The sequence below is a fragment of the Phymastichus coffea genome, unplaced genomic scaffold (assembly GCF_024137745.1).
Source record: "Phymastichus coffea isolate CEN01 unplaced genomic scaffold, Cenicafe_Pcof_1.1 PCOF00081, whole genome shotgun sequence".
In the NCBI taxonomy this organism is placed as follows: Eukaryota; Metazoa; Arthropoda; class Insecta; order Hymenoptera; family Eulophidae; genus Phymastichus; species Phymastichus coffea.
Window position 1 is genome coordinate 85,333 of NW_026706892.1, and position 12,135 is coordinate 97,467.

The window sequence follows — 12,135 nt, forward strand, 5'->3', positions numbered from 1 at the left end:
ACATTGTTTTTCCATTTGAACGGGAGTCAAATAATGAAAAATCTTTTCTGATAAATAAAATAAATAAATCATAAATAGTACACAGCAGCTCATTTCGATAAAAGACTCAGCTATTTGCAATATCTAGGGTGCTGAAGCAACTGGATCCTCGTAATCGAGTAGTTGCACAGAAGCGTAAACGACACAGAGGGATCTACGAGTATGAGGTGAGCTCGAGGTCTGAGCGTACAACCCTTTGTGTAGATCGGTGCAAGTACCTCCTGGTCAAGTAAATAATGGACGCGTTTCTACGCGTCTCTTTCATTGTTGACGTCAACTTCTACTTGTTAGTCTGCCTTTTCTTGTCATTTATTTGCGACGTCTTATCACCGACTTCTGACGTGATATAGCTGGAGAAGCATATATTAATGTTGTAAACGTACATGTACAATAACAATACATGTCTTCAATAAAAAGCTTCAAAATAGTATATATTTGGAGCTATGAAAATGAACTAGATATTAGATATTTTGCTTTATTTTCTTTCCAGCGCGAATTGCAATGTTCATAATTATTCTACCTTATTAGAAATAAAGTTTATTTTATCCTCACGTTTATGCAACATACACAGCATATTTGAAAAATAATAAAAACAATTAAAAAATTATTTTTCGTGATTAATATGCGGAATATCGAATAATTAAGGTACTCCATAGATTTCTTTCACAATAAAAGCTTCATTGTTATGTCATTTTTTAAAAGGAATGAGAAAGAAAAAAAAATGCGTTTTCTTCTCGCTGGGGGCACATTCCGGTAACTCAATTACATCGCGCTCCAAAGTTAGCAAGAATAGAGGTCGCGCAATTCAAGTTTAATAGAATTTTTAAGCCGCACGAGTGCAAATGTGCAAAAATAATGATCATTCAAGATTAAATACTTTCGCTGTAACGATATATTGACAAATAAAGCGAATATCATATTCAACTGGATTATTTTTCCTTGCTTCGTCGTTCAAATTTCGGTACGGACGTATGAAATTGAGGGGCATGGTTTTTATTCTTAATTAAAAGTATAAAAACTCATTTCATCAATGCACTCTCGTACGTAAGATTTTTATCATGCTGGATGTAAAAATTTTTACCGCGTTCTGTCAATGAATTTTTCACAGGCACCTGGCGATACATTTTCAGGAAGCAAGGCAAAAGTGAATTAATAATGAAACCGTTACCTCGGGGAGATTTCTGGACGTTGTGTTCTACTCCTGCTGCTACGAAAAGAATGAGGTCTCTCGCACATGCCGAAATAATGTAATTACGCGTGAGTCGAGCGAGCAAGCGAGATAGAGAGAGAGGGGGGGGGGGGAGAAAACGCGGAAGCTTGATTAAAAAACTTTATCCCGCATCCGTCGCCCTTAGTTACGCGTTATCGCGAATGTCCCCTCATTTTCGCATCGTTATATTCGTAACTTTCATCTCTTGTCGGTGGCGCAGATTGTGCAGCATTTTAGCAATAACCACCTTTCGACGTAACATACCTTCTTTGCTTTTTTCCTTCCCTACGTTTTTACCTCCATCCTTTTTCTATTTTTTCTCTGCACCGACACATATTCTCTCTCTCTCTCTCTCTCTCTCTTTCTGTCTCTCGGAAGATACTCCCACTTGGACGCTTAACTTCCACTTGCTGCCTCTTGAGAACAAGCGATGGCTAGTTACTGTACATTAAGGCACGATTAATACGAGTTACGTGGTTGAGTGTCGGTCACACTTTGGTTATGTTTTGTGGCGATAATATTTTTGGTTGTTTCTTTTTATTGATTAAGAAATTATTAAACCAATCGATATTATTTTTACAATTGGAATGAGTCTTTTTAGAGAAACAGATTTTTCATTTTATCATTGATGGTAGTCTGAAATGAAAAACTAATTGGTATTTTCAAATTAGTTGACCTATCCCTATATTATAAAATCTCGCTTTACTCTTACCTATACGCAAAAGCAAAACCATCGAAACTCTAGCACGCTTACAACGCAACACAACAATTTCTTAAAAATAGTAAACCAACATATCTGTAGCACGTGCATGGCATAATACTGGTGCGCGTGTGCGACACAAGCGTCCGTAGTGATGGTGCAATAAAGCCAATCGCATTTTTCAATGTGTCAAAAATCAATTAGGGGCGCACGCTCGCTCTCGTAATATAAGTTTGAGCCGCAACGCTCTCCCCGAAGAGAGGGCAACGCTAGATTACGACTCCCAAACGATCACCAAACGCGCGCCATATGTCGAGCTCGCGTAGCTTGAGCATGTCGACGAAAAAAGCGCAGTCTCGAATGTTGACACCCCTACTCCTCCAGCAATATACTTCTTTTTTATCCACTTGTTCTATTAATCAAATGAATTATTCATTGTATATATAAGATCATTTTCCTTTGTAGTATTATTGACGTTTATGAGAATATACTTGCAAGGGCATTAAAATGAGATTCATTTCAATAATGCCGTCGCGTCGTGCAACGCGAAAAATTAATATTATTTTAACGATAATTAAATAAAATAATTAAACGGTAATTGTAGCGATAGTTTTATTGACTGTGACGCGAGAATATATCTGAAACATGAATTTATCATCACAGAATGAATTAAGTGTTCAAAAACATTTGCAGTCATAGTGTGTATAAGAGTATATATATCCTTTCCCGACACTTTTCACATTAAACTGTCTGATGCCTTTGGAACTTGAATCCGCAGTCTCGCGTGTATGCAGGCGTAAGGCATATATATATACGACATTTTGAAAATTATGCTCGCAAGATAAGATACAAGTATAGATATACACAACGTCGGAAAATCCGACCGGAGAGAAAGAGAGAGAGAGAGAGAGAGAGAGAGAGAGATACTTTTGCAGGGGTTTATCTTTGACGAACAACATTAGCGTTAGAAGCCTTGAAGGATACACTCCATTACGGGCCGGGCCTGGAACTTTCTTGAGATTTGCTCCCTCGATGTGTTTACACTTTAGTTAGTTGCACGCGCGCGCACCGGGATGGATAGCTAAGGTGGGTAGGCACTTCTGCATAATTTAGAGGTCGAAAGTAGTAATAACGCTGGCCTCCCTCAAGATACCAATGGCAGTTGGGAATTGATCCTTTTCAATCGCACTACAACTCCGTCTCTTGCCGTCTTTATCAAGATTCAGTTGTCGTTTGCAAAAGTTTTATTGAATTTTGTTTGCGGACCTTTTTCTTTTTCTTGTTTTTCATATCGAATTCCTCGATCGCTCTTCTTTTGTTTTTTTTTTCCGGAAGTAACGATAATTGAATTCCGCGGCGATCCACAAACTCGCGCCCAGCCAAGTGCATAATTCGAGTTTTCGCGGCACTACGCGGAGTTGGTTTACGTAGCTTCGTCGCGTACGTGTCGAGCCGCTGTAGCTTCTGGCGCGGAGCCACACACTTCTGTGGCTCCTGAGGGTCCGACCATGCAAAGTGCACCCACAGGCGTGAGATTCCTTCTTCGTGCGAAGTTGCCGTGCTGCTACGCTGCAGTGTCACGCCTAGCGGCTTTCGCAAGTAGCGCGTGCTACACTTCAGCTTAGAAGGATATTGATTGTCTGCTTCTTCTTATCTTCTAGCAGTTTTTACCGTTGCTATTTTTCAGGATGAAACGCCACTTTTTAATTTTGATCTGCTCTCGCAGCTAATCAAATTTACGCTATTGTACGTAACTTAGCAAGCCTCAGGACGTGGCAAAATGCTTTAGTAAAGTTGTTGAAGGGAGAATTTGACCAGCTTCTTGGAAAATAATTTTCTACAAAACTTATTTATAACGCAATACCGACAGATTTTATAAACGAGGGCGTTTAACGAGAAAAATGTCAACATTGAAACGTTTCATTAAAATTTTATATTTTTCAACTTTGTTTTTATTCTTTACATCGACAGGACTTTAGCTACTATAAATTATGAAGATTGCAGCATCGAAACTCCATCCTATTCATAATGAACAATTATTCAAAGTTACATGTACATGGGTCAGTTTAATGGAATACAAAATCTACTGCGTCTAGACGGATTGTAATAATTACTATGATCCCATTCATCAGTGATTTCAACGAGTCTGGCTCACAACAACGAATCAAGCGATCGTAACAAATGTACAATACTATTTTGAAAATCATTATTAATTAATTTTCATTATATGCCGCTAAGCGATAATAATAATAATAATGAATACGTTTTTTGAAAAATATGCAATTTTTCCATTCCAGATCGTCAGCGTGATATAACTGAACCGTGACACAGTCAACTGATAGCTCTCACTCATTGCAATTGCGAATGCAAACGACACGTGGTTGACATGCGTACGTGTCAGTCAATCGATTCCCATTCAGTCGTGTGCGCGGCTCCTTCTGATGGTTACGCTTGAGGTCCATTGGGCATGCCATTTTTCAATTTTTCACATTTAAAAAAACTGGCCGATTCAGTTGACGTTGTATACAACCGAAAATTATTTTGAGAATTATTTTTGAACTATCATTGTGATTAAAATGAAAATTTTATGTACTTATATTGTTTTGTGTTATTTTTTGTTAATTTCTTCAACAAAATACGGTTTAGTCATGAATCTTTTTGACTTTGTTTTGTTAATATAATTAATAAAAGAATTGTCCTTATAATTATTCTCAATTTAAGAACAGAATTCCTTTGTTACAGGAAAATTGGAAAATATATTAGCATGCAAATATTAGAAATAACACACGATAGTTAATACTATTAACTATCGCGTGACTCAAATTACATTTCTGTTGTAAGTTCGACGCCTAGTAACAACTATCAAGTTTAAATTGACTCGTTCAAATATGTCACAGTCACATACCCATTAGTAGCTTTCTCTCGCCCTTTTACGGTGAAGTGCTCGTGACCAAGATTTTTCACAGTCTATTTTGTCCGAAAAACCGAAAGCACGTTAAATTTAATAAGCTGCGCAGCATGATAAATAACGTTACTACCCTACGACTGTACGCCTCCATGTAGCAGCGGTAATGGTATTTATAAGCACTCGAGTTATGCGCAAAAAGCATTTCCATAAAAACAACATAGAAAGCACACATCACATACATCAAAATAGAGAAAGAGAGAAAGAGAGAGAGAGAGAGAGACAAAGAGAATGAGTGAGAGAGAATGGAGTAAATGGTCAGACATGTTAATCCTAGAATTTTTATTTGATTATTCAGTAGCGGTGCGTACGATATCTCTATACACTCCTCGTGTATATCGCATGAATATTTAAGCCACTCACGAAGCGTGCTTTCGAAATAAATCTTCGACAAATCCCAAAAGTAAATCCCCGAAGAAGTCAAATAAACAGATGCCCGTGCCTATATAGGGAAGTTTGAAGCGATGAAAAATGCCTCTCCCTATTACCATTCACGAGAAGCACTTAACACCAGGCGCTCTCCCTACTTGATAATTGGCACTATCGACGATATGAAATTGCAGCACACCTGAATAAAAAATAGTATTGTCAAAAATGTAAGTGTCGGCTTTACTTAATATGGATTTAAATAGCGACGCCTCGCGCGTCCGATAATTTCAATGAATATGTACAATATACTCAGCAACCACACACGCTTGGACTAACAAGTGTGCACGAATAACAATGCTCCCGTTACAGAGAGAGAGAGAGAGAGAGAGAGAGAGAGAGAGAGAGAGAGAGAGAGAGAGAGAGAGGGAGAGAGAGAGAGGGAGAGAGAGGCAACGCATTGCGCCAAAAGTATTAATCAATTATTCACGAGAGCTGTGTTTTGCCGGAGTGTGCAGCGAGACAGAGAAAGAAAGAAACAGAGAGAGAGAGAGTGAGAGAGAGAGAGAGAGAGAGATAACTTTTACACTTTTGTTTCTTCTTTTCATTAAATTGAACAAAGTAATTGGAACGCCAAACTTGTTGGCGTTAATCCAACAATAGAAGAGTTTGTATATATTTTTGTTGTTTAGGTAATAGTCGCAAGGAAAGAAGTAATTAATAAACGTCACGAAACGCTTAATTGACAGCGCATGGAAGTGTCAGCAACTGCAACGATATAAAAGTCGGCCGTGCGGGGAAGAAAAGTTTTGCGAGAGAGCTTGTGAAAATTCCCTAGTGGACTCTGGATCCCCTTACCCACAAGAGCGCCTGCGTGTATATGAGCCACCATGCCTTTCACATACAAAACACACGCACACGCGTCGCGACGCTTCCGCGTTATATTGCTTCATCTCGTGTGCGCGCGCACTTTATTTTTTTACGGCTTAGCGCAGTGTAAATTTTATGAGCTAGACAACGGTCGAATTAGGTTGAGACGCACACGCGCGTCTTCGGTTTATTACTTACGTTATTCTCTATTGCATTTCTGACTTTTTTTTTACTAATGCGAATTTACGGCTGACTTGTTATAAACGTTTTTTGATGGCGCACATTTGGCTGTAAATTCTCATTCAAGGGACAAAAATTTATGTTTTGCTCATAATTAAAGCGTTTGCTTTTTTTCAAACTTTGCGCCTTTACTGCTATACGTTAAATGGCCATGTATTATAGTTTGTATATTTGAAATTTGATTTAAAACGGTATTTTAGAAATTTTTTTTTTATTTCCAACGTTATTTAAAATCTGTCTAACAACAATAAGTGAATGTTATTGTATAATAAATGTTAACAGTTGATTTTGACTCTACATTACATGGAGGTACTTCATCATTGATCCGTACCAAATTTTAGAAATATTATTGCAAATTGCAAACTATAATGCAAGTGAATATGATCTTTTCATATGTTATGAAAACACGACTCAGCATTTTGTTAAATCATAATTAATTTCATATATGTGATTTTAATATATTATAGCCATATTCAATAGCCCTATTCGATTTTCACGACTTACTTATAAGGGATTATGTATTTGCATAAAATTACTAAGATTACTTCTACTTATTTAATTTTTGGCAGAAGAACGGAAAAATGAATTTCATTAAGAAATTCGAAATAAAAAATGGTCTTTGAAATCATTCAATCTAGTTAGATAAGTGACGTAAACTGTATTTCCCATGTTCGTAACTAGGTCGCTCACTGCACGAATTTCCATTTCGCACGCGAGAGCCTCCATCTATCTAATCGTATACGCTTTGTACAGTCAACTGTGTAATGAACCGTAAACAATTTTTGTTCCAGATATTGCATTACGAAGTGAGTATACAACATCGGCATTAAATCAATCGATATCAAAGTTTATATGATATTACGAAATACCGTTGGAAATGTATAAAAAAATGTTTTTTGATTGTTACTGTAACGAATATTTGATGAGATGTAACGATCATTCAAGTTAATCGTACTATCGATAACAGGTTGGATTCTTTCAGAAGGTCGTAAAAATAAGTGAAATAGAACATAAAAGCTCATTTCATTAATCGCTGCCAACCGCTTAATAAAGCAGTCCAATATCCGTGAACGCGCATGCGAGTTTTTCTGCATAATCAGTAGGTGGAGCACGCAACCAACTTTTTAGACTTTTACGAGATTTTTTTCTACCTGATATATATTGATGATACTTTGGAAGCACACAAAAGTACTGTGCATACAACGAAAGTATAATTTAATCTGTTTTCGCTGAAAACTGCTATATATATTGTTTAATCATCAAGCAAAACGTGCATTAACTTTACAAAGATGAAACGAATGATCTATAATAAAACTACGTCGATTAAAAAAGTAAATTGAAGTTTTAACGTTACCTATCATTACTGTGGCAATTAATTCAATATTTTCATTGTATTGTTATATTTTTCATACAATTAAATTTGAATTATTCTTTTGAATGAATTTCATTGTTTGTGTTTAGAAATAAGACACAATAAAAGAATATCATATGCTGCATATTCATTGTTAAGTAAATAACTATTTATCATAAAGTATCAATAACAGTAGTCAACATTGTAATGATTAAGCATATAATTAACCTGAAATATTTATTAAATTATGAATTCAGTTATTTAGTATACACAGAATTACATTAGAAAGTCATATTTCACTAATTCATTTTCAAGAAAACAAAAGTCATTGGTTAGCGATGAATGCAAATAGGAGTAAATATATTCTATTCTACTGTATTTCTTGAATCGAATTGTAATATTATGAAGCCATGGATAGTTCTGAATAAATCACATTAAAATACCAAAGGAAACAAAATAAGATTAATTTAAGCTCGTTAAATATAGAATAATTATTTGAAGTTTTTCACAATGAGCATCAGTTGAATGTAACGTTTAATGTAACTAAATAGTATATTTACAATTTTTTAAATTGTTACTGATTAAGAAGAGATAAATACTTGCTTTCATCTATGTTCAATATAAATTAAAATAAAACAGATCGAGTCACAGTTGACTAAGAGTAAAAAATGAAATAAAAGAAAGTGCAATCAGTAAAAAGTAACAAGTCCGTTTACTAGCAAATAGCAATGGTGGACGATTAACCACGTAGTCGTCGCTTCGTTAAAGCTCGTCTCGCGTGGCCGATTCGATTAGAGTCAAACTCGAGCTTGCGACACCTGCAGTGATAAACGTTCGCGAATTTTCCTTAAGGGCCGGACACCACGTCGCTTTATACATGGAGTGTGCTACTTTGAAACAGTCTTGCGAAGTCACGTTACATCGGTACATATATACCATTGCTACGTACAGAGTTTTCGTTTGAAATTGGAAGTGCGTGCGCGCCCGATAAAAAAGATTTCAATGTCAGATACGCGTTGATTGGACACTTTCAAAAGTGAGTTACGATGGCAGATAAAAAGCGAAATGAACGTGATATTTATTTTAAAAAAATGCATTTTTCATACGTGTCAGTTAGTTGATTTACTGCTTGCTGAACTCTCTTACTCGTGAAGCCTTGAATAAAGATTAAAAGAGATATATGGCGGTTGATCGCTTTATTAAAAAGAAAATCCAATTACTTTATCTGGAAAAATGTGTAATTACAACGACATAGTAAAATTTGAATAAATGTCGAAAAAATTATGGTTCCTGTATATTTTTAGAGTGATGGACACTTTTTTTCAATTATTAACAAAAGCTGTCATGTTAATAATGATATTTTTGATGAAGAAAGAAAAATGTGCTCGAAAATATTGAAATTCGTTTGTCATGTCATACTGATTTTTTCGCGACTTATTATTAGTAAGCATTCATAACTGTAAATTTTTCAAACTCAAAAATAAATCTAATATATTTGTTAAGAGTTTAATATCTAGAAAAATATTACGAAATAATCTCAAGTTATTCACGAGTAGCATTATTTACAAAATCAATTCACAATAAAAGTCATGCCAGATGGAAGCAAGCCGGATAGCATACATTAGGCTAACACAATTAGCGCAAGTAGTAATAAATTTACACGAGTAGGCTTGCTCGGCCAACTGCTGTTATCAGAAACGAGATTCTAACTAGAGAGAATAGCTCTCGGCATCAAGAGAAAAGTTAGTCCATCGCCCAGCTGGAACTAACTTTCCCATTAACATCCGAAAACAAAGCCTTTGCTCTTCACTCAAATGGTTAGAAAATCCATCTCAAAAGCCAAAGAATATTGATTAAACTCTGGCTAACTTGTCCGTAGGAGTATTGAGAGACCAAATCTACAGACGCTACCCGTACATTTAGTTTCATGTCATTTTCACCGGTCAAACTTTGATAGAGTTAGAGCTAGAACTATCAAATAATTTTTCAATTAGATAACGCCTGCTGTTCAGAAGCGAGAAGTATATTCGAGAAGAACAATTCTGAATAATAGTTCATACATATTCCTTTCATAGTTTTTCAAAAGTTATACATTCGGTGTTCAACTATTGGCTATCTTTTTAATAAAAATAATGTTTTTCCAAAGTTTTGAAAAAGTTCAAACACTAACTTACAATTATTAACGTAGAAATTGTGCTAGTGAAAATTAATCCAAAAAATTTTCCAACATTGTCTGCAGGCGAATAAAAGAAAAAACACTTTGTTGTGGAAATCCATCAGATACATTAATTACTCACTAGGTTGCCTGGCCACGTGCGTACACGTCCATCGGGACCTAAAGCTGAGCTAAAATAATTTTAGCCTTACGAACTTTTCCCTCTACTTTCTTTTCCAAGGGATGAATTAAAGACCAACATCAAAGAGACTTCTACTTAGCTGATTGACCCAAGGTGTTGCTTGAAATGAAATTGAATAGAAATTAATTTACTTTTGTTGACATGGAATGATATTTCGATAACTCTCAGGTTTATTATTGTTCAATGTGAGAATTCAACAAATGATTGACTTTCAATATATGCAAGAACTTCAAAAACGGCATTTCTACTCACAAAGTTTTACTGATTTCCAATTTTACTAGACAGCTTATGTAGAATACTTTATCGTCCACAGTAAAGGAGCACAGGTGTCGAATGCATAACCTTTTTACTACCAAAGTATATTAAAATAATTGAAGTAAGTATCACTGAATTTGAAAAAATGAGTTAGGTATTATACTGAATTGACAATAATTTGGCATATATAATTTTGAAATGGTATTCTCTTAAAGATTCTGTATTTTTAATCTTGAGCTTAAAACTTTATACACTTATTCATTGTAAAATAATTAACATTTTTGCTGCATTCTTTTAGCTTGATAAGTCATTTGATAAATATATTAAACTGTACTTAAAGCGCATGTGTTATATACACAATTATTAAGCCAAAATAGTTATTCGAGAGCTCATTATCTACAGTGGAGCACGCCTTACAAAATTTACAAAGTTTTTTCCTAAAATTTGTTTCGAATTGAAATAACCATGAAATGTAAATGTAAACTGACAATTGATTCAAAACTATCCTATTTTCTAATATTTTGTGGTATTTTATAATTAAAAATAGATTATGTTAAAAATGAATTAAGTGAACCCTTGAATAGCTATTTTGGTATTTTTATTTCCTTATAGAACACTTGTAAATAGAAAAAACTAATTAAACTTACATGTTATAATTCAAAACAAAATCATACTAATGTAGTTACATGCCTAAAATTATTCTTTTCGTGAAATATAATAAATAATTAAACATTCAGAATCCTACATAGAAAATGTGCAATTCGTTGAACACAAAATTGAAGTAGAAATGAATCTTCAATTATCTATAAGTAAATGTAAGCAAATCTGATAATTTATGACAAGCGTGTAAGGACGATTTGTTTGCAATCGAAAGAATAACTTAGATCATGATAGAACCTAAATTATTTATTTAATAGTAATTATATTCAATTGAATGAAATAATAATTAAATTAAACCTAATTCAACAGTAATTCAAAATAGAGTAAAGATTTAACATAAGGACAAATTATGAGATGGAATATTGTTGGCATTATTTGTCATTGTACTAACATGTGATAGATTCAACGAAATAGATTACAATATTAATTGTAAATGTAAAAATAAAAGATTTTTTAACGAATCAGATTTAATCAGATAATTTTTAATCGGTTAATAATACTTTCATTATTGACATAAAATAAATCCGTAACAAAATTAACTATAGAATTTAGAAACTAAGAATATTTTCTAGAAAATTATGAAAACGTTGAAGTAATCTAAAATAAATGCATGATTTCAGATTCATTTTTCTCACAAGTGTTCTCACTCTTAAGCGTTATGTTATATTATACATGGCAACGTAGAGAGTTTTTATTCATAAGTGTTGCTCGTTTTTATGATTTGTTGAATATTTATGGGATTAGCTGTAGAAGACTTGAGTGTTACTATAACTATATTCTAGTTTCTATTCTGGTATATTTCAACTTAAAATGTTTTTACGTTAACCACAAAATTGGGTCATTGCTAAGATAGTAGTAGTAATAATAAATAAATTAATCTATCATCACCATGACTCACATATTTATAAGAGTAATACAAATAATTAAAAAATTATAGTGAAATTTTCTCTTATAATCCATATTTTGAACAGTTCGTATTCTATTAGTTTTATATGCTCTTTTACAATTAGACTGACCTCACCCAGAAAAATCGATGACGGGAGTGTCATACTTTTTCAGTTAAAAGGATTAAAAGACTTGTTAAAATGACTTGCAGTTTCGAATTTTGAAGAAATGTTATTT